Below are 12,211 nucleotides of genomic sequence, written 5' to 3'. Positions count from 1 at the left end.
ATCTTCTCCACTAACCTCTGCTCGGGGAGTATGTATAACAGTCATCGTCTAGCAACCTACCAAGTTTGGCACAAGAAGTACAGGCGCCATTCCAAATTTTATTCCCTCTTGTAACTTTGTCAAAGTCCTCGTGTACAATGCATGCTGTATAATGATTTACAGCATATTTTGCATTGATCATATGACTAGTCGACTGAGAACATGAATGCAGACAAGCATATAACGTTGCTGTATTATTTCACATGGAAAGAATGTCCTGCTTGCAACCGATTGGAGTTCTATACGGGTATGACAGAACAGTGTTGGATGTGATCTTTCTTCTCAAATTCATTGACTCTCTCCGTCTCATTGGGTTTTCATGCCGCGATAGCTTGTATCTGAGTCGTGCGTGAACACAAATCGTGCATGTCCAAACCAGGTTAAGAGAAGCGCAGCATAGTATGAGATCATTAGCAGATCCATCTCATCAGATCTCTTAATCAATGAGCCTTCGATCGGCCATGCAGTAAAAACATCCGAGCTCCCTGCGCATACGGACCGGGGATTTGGGTCGGAGTAATTTGGATTCTCCCGGGGTTCTTCATTAGCGGTGTCCATTCTCGGGGGGACCCGGAAAGCAGCTGATTCCGGATTAGTATTATCAAGGAGGTTAAATCGATTGATTTAACCTACTTGGCATTATCTATTATTATGTATCATTAATATCACCATGTAAGGTAAAGTATTGCTGTGTCTAGTTAGTGTTTAGAGTTGATAGTTAGCATTGAGATAGAATGGGCATGTGTTACATGTATCTGGTTTTTCATTGTCAGTTTCTGTCCTGTCACTTGCAATTAGCAAAACGTTGCAATAAGATTATTATCATCATCGTTTGATAACCAAAAATGGGTCTCGAGGTTGAAAAATACTGAAATGTGCACATTCAAAATGTACTTTTAAAACCAACAGTTAACACTCACGCCACCCATCTCAGACAAGACTGTCATGACTTCCTTGTGGGAAGTTGAGGGCCGGTACAGAATGTCGTGCTGTAAATTCACACCATACATTTTACAAGACTTGATAAATTGTACCACAGATCTTTTCAAAAGGCAATAGTTTACTAAGGATGTAACGTATTTGTTAAGAAGTTAAACGCGACAACGTTTGACATGTCTTATGTCATATTTTCAAAACGTTCTACAAAAGGGCTAGTCATGGTACTTTGTGAGTCAATCGCAGACATGAAGGTTCCCCCAACTCAGTTATCGATTTTGAGCAGCCCACCACACCCTGTCATTTGACTTCCGTAGAACCATTTCTTAAGTTCCCAGCCCGATCCTCCCGGTGGACTCCCTCTTAATTAAGCGTCCGCACGTGTTAATCCCTTTGATAATCCCCGCCGTGCTAATCCCTCGGTAATCCCGGCCGATGTCTTCCTGCCTGTCCAGCGGCTGCAGATCCGGTCGTCGGGATGCCGGGGCTGGTTGGGAGGTGTTGGAGTCACGCACAATGGTCCCACCCGGCTGAACGACACATACAGCTAAGGCGGTTGAACTCGCCCAAATATTAGTCAAAAATTAGTTAAAACAGTAGTTATAAGTAAAGGTCTGAAGAACGACAACAATTAATATCATTTACCACCAAACTCTGCTGGAAAAATAGTAAAAATTGACCAAGAAGTGGAATGATTTAGAGCAGTTAGCCCACATATTTGCCCAACGGATAAATCTGTACTCCTATGACCGACCAAGTAATCTGATAAAATATTTCCTCTATTTTCTTTACCAATTTCTGCTATTATTCCGCCAAGAGGCCTGGTAGAGAATAGTACCATCCCAAGCACGGCTGTGCAGAGGTGTTGGAGTCACGCCTGGCGGCCTGCTAATGGTCCCACCCGGGCTGCGCGCTGATTGGTCCCCGGGCGGCTACTCCCTTTCATCCTCCGCCTCGTCATCACCTCGTGACGTCACGGCTTGACCTGCCGCGCGGCTGGACTCTCAAGTCGGTCCGAGTCGACTGAAGTTTTCCGCGACCCCTAAAAATGGCTCCAGCATCTGCATCTGCAACCTGAACTTTAGCCCGATGATTGCCACACATGTCACGTGTGGGCGGCGCTCGTCGGCCGCCTCTTTGATCTGGATTACCGGCTGAATCGGCCAATGACCCAAGAATAGGATACATGATTTGACAGAGCAACTAGCACTATTTAAGCATCTGCAACCTGAACTTTAGTCTACTGCTGGCCACACGTTTGTCAAACCTATAACTGGTTAACATTTAGCGTTAGCTTTTGCATCGGAATAGTCAGATATATGTTACATTGTTTTTCATTGCCTGTTTGTTGTACTGGTAACATCTAACAGACTCTGTAGATTGCTGAAAAATAGTAAAATTGGCCAAATAGGTTGAATAATTTGCCAGGGAGGGAGTTACCACTGGCAAGCAACTGACAGACCTGTACTCCAATGACCCCCCAATTCCTCTGATAAGATATTTCCTCTATTTTTCACCAATTTGTACTATTTACCTTAACTCCGCCAAGAGGTCTGGTAAAGACTACGTAGTCTCTACCAGCCTGACTACGTTGGCTGTAGAGAGAAGTTGTGCCGGGGGAGTTTGGGTTTCATTTGCCGGCGCTTCAGATTGGGAAAAGTTAACCTTCCAATGGACTGACTCTTCTGGCCAATTATTCCTTTTTTGCCGAATATTATTTGCCAAACATTACACTCTATTGTAGAAACAGACGGACTAACTCTATCAATTTGTGATTTATTTGTAATCTGTAATCTTTCTATAAGTAAGTTTTTATTTGTATTTTATCTGTTAATTTGTGCCTCCCTGCACGTTTGCCAACAGTTTGGTCACACGAACATCGTGACCTGGGCTTTGGACCTACTTTCTTTCTTATTTCCGAATAAAGAATGATTTTACTTCATCCGTACCCCCGCAGAAAGGCCTGGTGGAGGCTACGTACCATCCCAGGCACGGTTACATGTAGGATGATCAGGTAATTTGCCGCATGCAGCGTGACGTGTACTGTAAATGCAGAAATGTTCGCAGCGGTTTTATGTTCGCGGTGAACTCTTAACCGTTCTAATGTGTGACTGTAGCGCTACTATTGTTTCAAACGCGAACTCAAAACCACCGTGAACATTCCATTTTCTCCCTACCGCGAAAATAAAATCCCCGCGAATATTTCTGCATGCACAGTATTCAGTGTCCCCTGTTTGCTATCCGCCGATCGAGTCCCATGTCCCTGAATTTCATGATCCTTAGCCCCCATAGGAAGGCCTGATAGAGGCTAGAAACTATGTAGGATAACCAGGTAATTTGCCGCCTGTCGTGTGACGTGTAGTCCGTGTCCCCTGTTTGTTTCCCGCGGAGTCTTCTGCCCAATCATTACCCTTTTTACTAAATTCTATGGTCCTTATATACGTGCCCATAGAAAAGCCTGGTGGAGGCTAGAGATTACATACATAGAAAATGATCAGGTAATTTGCCGCCTGTAGTGTGACGTGTATCCCGTGTCGCTTGTTTGTTTCCCGCCGTTCCAGCCTCTTATTTCCCGCGTCACGCTCGCTCCGTGATTCGGGTAATGGCGCCTCAATCCGTCCCAAATCTACCTGCAGAATGGAACGTATCAGGCAGGGGGAAGTAAATGCAGTGTTTACGGTCACACTGCACGAAAAGAAAAATGTTCAAGCGTAACGCGTTTTTTGTGAATCTTGATTTGTTATGATTTTGTAAGGGCTCCTTAGACATCAGTTACCAAGTTAACTGAAGGGCCCACCCTAAAGATTCACGAATAAATAAACACGTTGCGGGTTTTTCCGGGCGTATCCAGGAGTTGTGGCTACTTGTGCGGGAATGTAGGAGTCTTGGGCAGTTCCCTGATGAATTTCAACTCTAGAATATCAAACCGTATTTGATCGATCAGTTTGGCTGAAATCTAAAATGAAAAGTTTGAAATAGAGAATCCGTGCCTACCGACCATAATGTTTTCAGGACCATGATCGAAAACGCAACGTTAATTTTACCGGGCCTTAGGGCCTTAATTGCGGAGTAGTTTCGGGGGAACATCCAATTCTGTAGGCGATCCGTCACGGGCGAGGGGCGGACTGAGAACAGCCAGAGATCCTCCCGCTCTGCTGATAGAACACGCATAAATCTTCCCGCAGGGTAGCCTCGTCCGCAGACATTGTAGCTGAGAGCGGCGTTTATTTTCGGGTTGAGTTGGGCGCTGATACACGGTATGTTGTGCCAGCACGTGCTGCAGTGTCATACCTTCTTGTAAGGGACTATGTCAGTGAACGGATTGATTTTAAAAGAGTTAAATCTGCATCGCAAGCTACATTTCATCTCCATCTTAGTAACTGGATGATAGCCTCCTTAGCGGCGTTTATCTCAGCCAAAAGGTGATGAGTGCTTTTGATCGGGCTTTGACGACAGCGAGAGACAACAAATATCACCCTTACCGCGGGCTCACTCTCCTGACCAATCATTCACCCCATTGTTTCTGAATTATGCTGTCCATAACCCCTCATGAAGGCCTTGCGCAGGCGAGTTTTAGGGGTGTTCTGTAAAACCGCATGAGGAGCCTCAGCAATGATGGTGCCACGCCCATGAACCACCGGGCGATAAAACAACATCAGCGACTAATCATTCCATACGTCATCGCCGGCCGGCAGAATCCACACGTCGGGCCGATACTCAGTTTTTTTTTTTTTATTTCCACCGCGCTCAGGAAAGCTTCCCACATATAGACGCAAAATTCTACCTTACCGCACGGTAACATTCGTCGAATATTCCTCGTCGTACGATTTTGATGTCGTAGAATTTTCAAGCTGGCAGCCTTCTTGGTGAAAAGATAGCTGAATTTTACACGACACATGCGCGACTATCCTAAGAATGCCCTCAGTTTGTGCCCTTACGACGATCGTATGACGAATGAGACCAGGCCTTTACCTATACTTGCTACTTTGACTGCGGTACTTCATATCTATCTACAATTTCCGTCAGACATTTCCTGGCCAGAGCTGTCAGTATAGTTGGTTTCGCATGTAAATTGCACGCGGCATTTGGATATGGTTGTCCTTTAGTACCCCAGTGGCGTACCACTTCTTTCTTTAGGAATACGGTTGGGTATTTCTTAATGTACACTAGATATGAAGAAAGAAAACACTCAGTTATTCCTTTCCCGTCCGTGAAAGACCGCGACTTCTCCCAGTAGCGTGCTTATCAACGTTTTTAAAACACAGGCTGCCCAGCCAGAATTCTAGCCCAAAACCTGTTAAGGCTTAGAACATAGGCTGCCCAGTCAGAATTCTGGCCCAAAGCCTGCTATCCAGAAGCAAGGCTGATAAATATTCGTCCATTATTTATTTGCAGTCAAGCTTTTCATTTTTTTTGCCAACGAGATATGCAGAAACGGGACATTCCGTACCCATCTCTGAAAAACTGCAAGTCGAGGCTTAGAACACAGGCTGCCCAGCCAGAATTCTAGCCCCAAACCTGTTATCCAGAAGCGAAGCTGATAAATATTCGTCCACTAGGATTCTTAGCCTCCAACATGCCTTCTTAAAGGGTCATGGACCATAGAATTCGGCAAAAGGGGGAATGATTAACCAGGAGAGTCAGTCAACAGGATGGTTAACATGTACCCCCAAGACGCTACTTGATTTTGCTTTATTAGCGGATCTAGCAATGCAGACAAACGCATAGAGCATGGTGACCAGACTCCCATGGCAAACTGATTCTCCCCAAAGCCAGAGTAGTTAATCTGGTAGAGAATACTTTTAGTGATGTATTTGCAGTTTTATTACCAGCGGAATAATAACGAATGACACTGACAAAATCAGCTGCATTCTCTCCGGCAAGGTGACGTATGGTCCGCCGGTGACAGCAGAGGTCGTCCGTTCTGCAGACGGATGTGGCCGTTTGTTGTCGTGATCTCGAGCTGATTAAGCATGATTTATAGTCCGCAGCGAAGAATGTAGCGCACCCATACTATCCAAGAGTATGTTCGGCTCTGGCTTGTTTTTTGACGTCCTTTCGAGCTTTTTTGCCGCCCGGTGGACATAAAGAAACCGTGACAACAGAGAAAGGCAAAGGCAAGACGTCAAAAACAAGCCAGAGCCGAACCTCTGTTTGGGGAGTAGGGCACTCTGGAATACCGTGGATTATGTAACAGCATTAAACAGTGGCTAAAACGGCACCATATGTTGTTTTATTAGTGGATGTAGTGTTCTGGGAAATTTGGACTGCTCTCCTTGATTTCAGCTGTAATCAATGCTAGGTTGCCTTCAGCCTATATATTTTCGCCACTAGTGCAGTACCGTACAATCCTCCACAACCGTCAGCATTTCGAAGGACCTACACAGACCAGATTCTCGGTTCGGTTCCTCATATGGTCTTTCTCAGGGGCATGTTGGCCCGAAGATCCTGCCTTTGTGGGCCCTGCCAACAGCCTGGCTTCTAGGCTAGCATCAGCCCGTGTATTCTTACTCCACTGGTCCGCCCTGTAGCCGTGGCTAATTTTTGTCGGAGGTATGTTGGCCCTGGGGACGAGGAGCTAGCCTGTGTAGGCCCTCACGCCAACCTGGCTTTAATGCCAGGTGAAGACCGTGCCTATGCACCTGACTGGTCCACCCTGTAGCCCTGCGGGCTGGCGGTCGATCCGGGTCAGTTCCGGGGCTGCCCCGCGAACCAGCCCGTGACCCGCGCGGCCCGGTGCCGACCCCTCGGCGGGCCACCAGCCGCGCGCGCCCGAGGCTGATCGATGAGCCTGCCGCGCTAATCCCGGCCTGCCCGCGGGCCATTTGTCAAATGGACTTGTACCGGGCATTAACGTCAATTTGGCCGACTTACGGCAAGCGGCTGATTTACGACGAAATCGGTTCATGTACGGCTCATCTGCCGTCCGCCGGGCGGGAAAATTGACGACGATTACCGACAAATACGTTCCCCAATAAGGCGGATCTGCCTGACAAATGACGGTAAATACTTTTCCGATACTCCCTCTCGGCAGGCCGGGTTTTATCAGGTGCCGAAACATGTTCAGTGTCACGGTTTTGCACTAGCCTCCTACGCAGACCCTCTAGGTGCGGCGGGCGTTTATTTTTTGGGGGAGCTCTGATTTGCGATTTGGAAGTAGCTACTGACAGGATGATCCTGTCAGCAGTAGAAAAAATTGCACTGCTGACAGGATCATCCTCAGGCTTGCGATTTTCAACATGGACTAGGTTTGCGTATGCCGAGGAATTACAAGCGCCTAGAAGGTTTGCTTTATTAATCTCCATTCCTTTCAGGACGCCGAAAAAAAGCAGACCATCCATGGAATCGGAAACGAACCCTCCCGGCATTAGAACTCAGCCCATGTTGAAAATCTCACATCAGCGCAACCCCAGAAAATAAACGCCGGTCTGCTTTCTCTTGGCGTCTTGAAAGAAAAGAAGATTAAACGTTCCCCCAGCACAAGAGAACCTATCCCATGTTGAAAATCTCAAAGCAGCGCTTCCCCAGAAAATAAAACGCCGGCGGCGCCTACAAGGTCTGCGAATGAGGCTATGTTTGCACAAACTGTAGCGAAACACAGCGGACAACACGGTTAACAGCGCGCGACGGAGTTTGACACCAGCCCCTTTGTTCTCTCCATTCCCAGAGATAAGTACATTACACGCCCCATTGTCTGCCGGATGGGTTATGACGGAAGGCCATTCAGGACCGTTATGGCCACGTGATCGTCACGTCATCGGCGCCTTTGTTCGATTGGATACGGGCAATAACACAAGTTAAAGGTTGGAAAAGAAACATTAGGGCCGCCTCGGGTTAGTGATGGCCCATAAAACACGCGGCGTCAACTTGAATTTGACTTGCTACAAATCGTGTTCCCGGGGTTGGTTATGCTTCGGTCCCATTTCCAATCCGGGGCCCGGCCGGGCTGTTTGCGAAAACGAAAAATAAGAAAAAAGCATGTCAAGGAAATACACAATATATTGTTAGGAGTAGTTTTGTACGTTTTGTGTCTTTTGTTGTCTTCCAAATCATATTTTTTGTTCCAACAAGCTGCCCGGCGGGCCGCGGATTGGAAATGGGACCGAAGCATTGCTTGTAGTCTTTGCCTACAAATCGTGTTTCCGAGGGTTGGGGAGTTCTTTGCTTTCACTCTACAGAAACAGCGAAATCTTTCTCTATTGGAGCACGCTCAATCTGTGACTTCACAAGAATTCTGAATTCAACGGTGGTTTATTTTCTTTGACGAATTGATGGTTTTATTGTTAGATACATAAATAAAGTCAAATATTGACAAGAGCAAAAATCACCGTCAGCTCCAAGGATAAAAATCAGCCTATATCAAGTCGATACTTATGACATCTATCTACCCGTCTCTTTGATAGCTGATCATGTAGGGTTTTGGCACTAAAAACAACGGCCATTTTGTTTTTGACCTTCAATGCCATTAGAGGTCATTTTCCGGACTGTTAGGTTTAAAGACAAGTGAGTTATCAATACTTGCAAAGTTGTTTTTTCTTCCTGTTTCATCATCATTTCCATCATTCTACCTCTTTTGAAGTTCCACAAAACTCTCACATTTCATAAAAACGAGCAAAACTCTTTATAAACCTGTAACCTGCGGGTCAGAGGTCAACCACACGAAACTAGGCGTACCGCGCCCAAAACTACCCAAATGGCGTTCTGTCATTTAGGAAGCAATTCCAGCGGCGCTAAGCGGGAGGTAATGCGTGACCTTGCAGCTCTGCCTGACCCTGAGGTATTTTACACGCGCTGCAAAAAGGGCCGTTATGATTTTTGCGGGGTACTTTGTGTTGACCATAGGAAAAACGAGCTTCCATAGGAATCACGACATGCGGCCGCTAAGTGCGAACTGTTAGCGCTACAGCCGGAGTGGAGTCCTAGAGTGCGTCTTTTGTAGTACACAGACAAACGGCCAGTGTACAAATCAGCGGCCGATAAGTACGGGAAATCAGGTACTTCTTTGACGCCATAAAAAGATACATTCTTGGTCTTCTACATCATTTCTACAGTTGATTTCTCTTGTTCGCTCAGCCACTGTGAGAAGGAGTACTGCCTTGTATCGTCACCTGTCTATCTCTAAAAATTGGTCTCCTGAAATTTTCAGGGTAGAACTTTTACTTTACCCTTACCGCAATACGCGGCTTTTTGAGCATCTGAGTCTAAGAAAGTTCAAATGTGCCTGGAAAGACGTCATTCCTCCAGCAGACCAGCCCTTGATCTAAGTCGTATGTTGTGTATCTTGAATCTGTTTCCACCGGCGGTTCGGCCAAACCCTGAGTAGAGCACAGATTACGTTTCTGAAGCAGGCGTGGGAGGGTCATCTGGGTTAGTCGGGGGCCAAACACACTGATAGATATTCAGAAGCGGTCGTCTACGGCAGTCCAGACGCTGAAGTCTTTGAGGTTCAATTTTTGCTCCTTTTCCCAAAAGTTGATACCATAGACGATATCCTCCTGTACCCTTCGGTGGATGCTAGGGTTCGATAAACCATAACTCTGTTTGCAAAGATCGGTGAACAACACGCAATTTTCTCGCCAAAGATTATTAATGACGATTACGTCCCTTTTCTCTTAGAAGAGAGAGAGATGGAGAGCAATGGGCCAGACAAGCTGCATTAGAACATCCCGGACAGAAGCTGCAGATGACCAGAAACATGTTTCTGTGTGTGTAAGGTGAGTCTGTGTTTATTACAATACTATTCAATGCAGACAAATGTGTTTACATACAGCCCATCACTAGATCCAGATTTGGAGCGTCAAGATATGATCAATGTGTTTAGATGCTTTTTCCTGTTTTAAGGCAACACAATGACACAAACATGGACTAACGAAGCACCTAGTAACGTTTGTATGGTAATCAACCTTCCCTCCCCATAATGGTACAACAGATTCGATGTGAACGGGATGAGTACTGTTGCAACTTGCAAGATAACGCCAACCCTTGCTCTCATATTCTCCATCCTTTGCCACCAGTCAAAGTCATAGTTCCTTCCCGCACCGATGGTGCATAGGGCGGTACCCATCTCCGTTTCAGTAGCCCTCGGGCCACACAACTTTGTACAATCACTACAGCAGGGGGCTAGTCTACTGGTAGTGGTGTGTGTTTAACTTCCATATTCTTTCCGATCGAAATGCTGAGTGCTAATCAGAGAAAGCAGTATGTACCATTTTTAAAGTCTTTGGTATGACTCGGCCGGGGATCGAACTCATGACCTACCGCATGCAAGGTGAACACTCTACCGACTAGGCCATTGCACCGGTAGGGGGCGGTTTATAACGGATATCAACGACCGGAAACCATCGACGTGTCAAAGTATAAGGTAACTGGATTATTAGGATTCATAATTGGGTTTCCGAACCCAACATATAATTACAAAAGAAGAAGCAATCACCTGTGATGTAGTAACAAGCATGCGTAGCCAAGGTTTATAAGATATGCCGGGCGTGCTGTACAACGAAGGCTCTCATAGACGCCGCCTTGTTTCCAGTGAAACATTGTTAGAATAACATTAAGGATACTAACACTTTCCTCAGCACGCAGCAACAGGAGTTTAAGCAATCACCTATAATTGGGTAACACGCATGCATACTTGCCTTAGCTAGTTTCAGAAGACAAGCCGGGTGTGCGAAGTGGGCTATTGCAGAAAGTGCCCCATGCTTTGTTTCTATTCACAGAATAACGTTAAGTGGGCTCTATATAGGATTTTGCAAGAGTGAAGATACTTAGAATAACAAAACCTCCATGTTATTGACACTTTTACAGCATTATTTCATATCTCGAGCAAATAGCGTAAAATAACTCGTTCCCCTGATTTTTGGTGGCCCCAAAAATACACACTAGCCAGGTATAAACAAAAACTACAGCTTTTTACACATTGGTACAATCCAATAATTCTGCATATTCACTCCGTATGCAATTCTAAAAAATCGATTCTACTTAGTCTGTAAAGAAATAACAAAGAAATCACTTCAAACATCGTCCGTGTTTCACATTGAGCGCCTTTAAGAATACTAAAACCTCCCAAATCACGCAGCAACAGTTGTTTGAACTAGATCAATCACCAGCCAGCCCTAGTAATACATAACCAGATCCCAGCAAGCCGGGCTGATTGTACCCATGATTAGAGGACAGCAGTTCGTTGTCAGCTCACGCCTAATTACACATAATTACAACTGCTATCCAGCGCGGGATGATCTACGGGCAGGGCTAATTTGGCGCGCAGGAAATCGGAAAATGCCGGCTTCCCGTTGATTTGATTAGCCTTACAGGGAGAAATGAGGCATCGGGTAGTCCGGGCCAGCGGCTCTCATTACCCGTTCGGAAACACGAATTAGGAGTTGTGCGGTGTATCAGTGGGTGTGGAACACAATTATGGGGATCTGTGAAATATCTGGTTTTCCTGGAAAGTAGGCAGAAAGCGAGGTAAAGGGTAGAGAATGAAAGAAAAAATCATGGCATTTTTACAGGAGTACAGGAGAGATTGGGAACGGAGAGAACGTACGGGATGATAACATGGAACGGAAACGCAGACTGGGAGATGTGGGGAGTGCCATGGGGGTGTGGAACACAATTATGGGATCTGTGAAATATCAGGTTTTCTCGGAAAGTGGGCAGAAATACTAGATGCAGAAAGGAATGCCGGGGGGTAGTGGAAAGAAAGAAAGGAGAGAGAAGGATAGAGGAAGTAAGAAATCAGAACATTTTGTTTAACCGTACTTCCAGCACTAAGGACATTCCCAACATGTATAACCGTACTCCCAGCACTAAGGACATCCCCAACATGTATAACCGTACTTCCAGCACTAAGGACATTCCCAACACTCTCAATCGTACTTATAGCACTACGGACATTCAGACATGTTTCACCGTACTTTCAGCACTAAGGATATATTTCAGCATACTTACAGAACTAAGGACATCCCCAACATGTTTAACCATACTTTCAGCAGTAACTGCCCTGTTCTTTCTCTGGCCTGCCCTGTTTCCTAGACCTGACACACTGATGGTGGTTCTGATCAGGACGGCAAACTAACAATAACCGGACTTTCAGACCAAGGGCATCCCCAAGTTTAACCATACTTTCATCACTAACCACCCTGCCCTGTTCTATGTGTCTGGTCTCCCCTGTCCTGTTTCCCGGCATTATAATGAAGCATGTAAGATGGCCATTGATAAAAGAATAAACGAAACTATT

The sequence above is a fragment of the Branchiostoma lanceolatum genome, chromosome 11 (genome assembly GCF_035083965.1).
Source record: "Branchiostoma lanceolatum isolate klBraLanc5 chromosome 11, klBraLanc5.hap2, whole genome shotgun sequence".
Classification (NCBI taxonomy): Eukaryota; Metazoa; Chordata; class Leptocardii; order Amphioxiformes; family Branchiostomatidae; genus Branchiostoma; species Branchiostoma lanceolatum.
The sequence above is the reverse complement of the archived record's forward strand: the minus strand, read 5'-3'. Positions refer to the sequence as shown.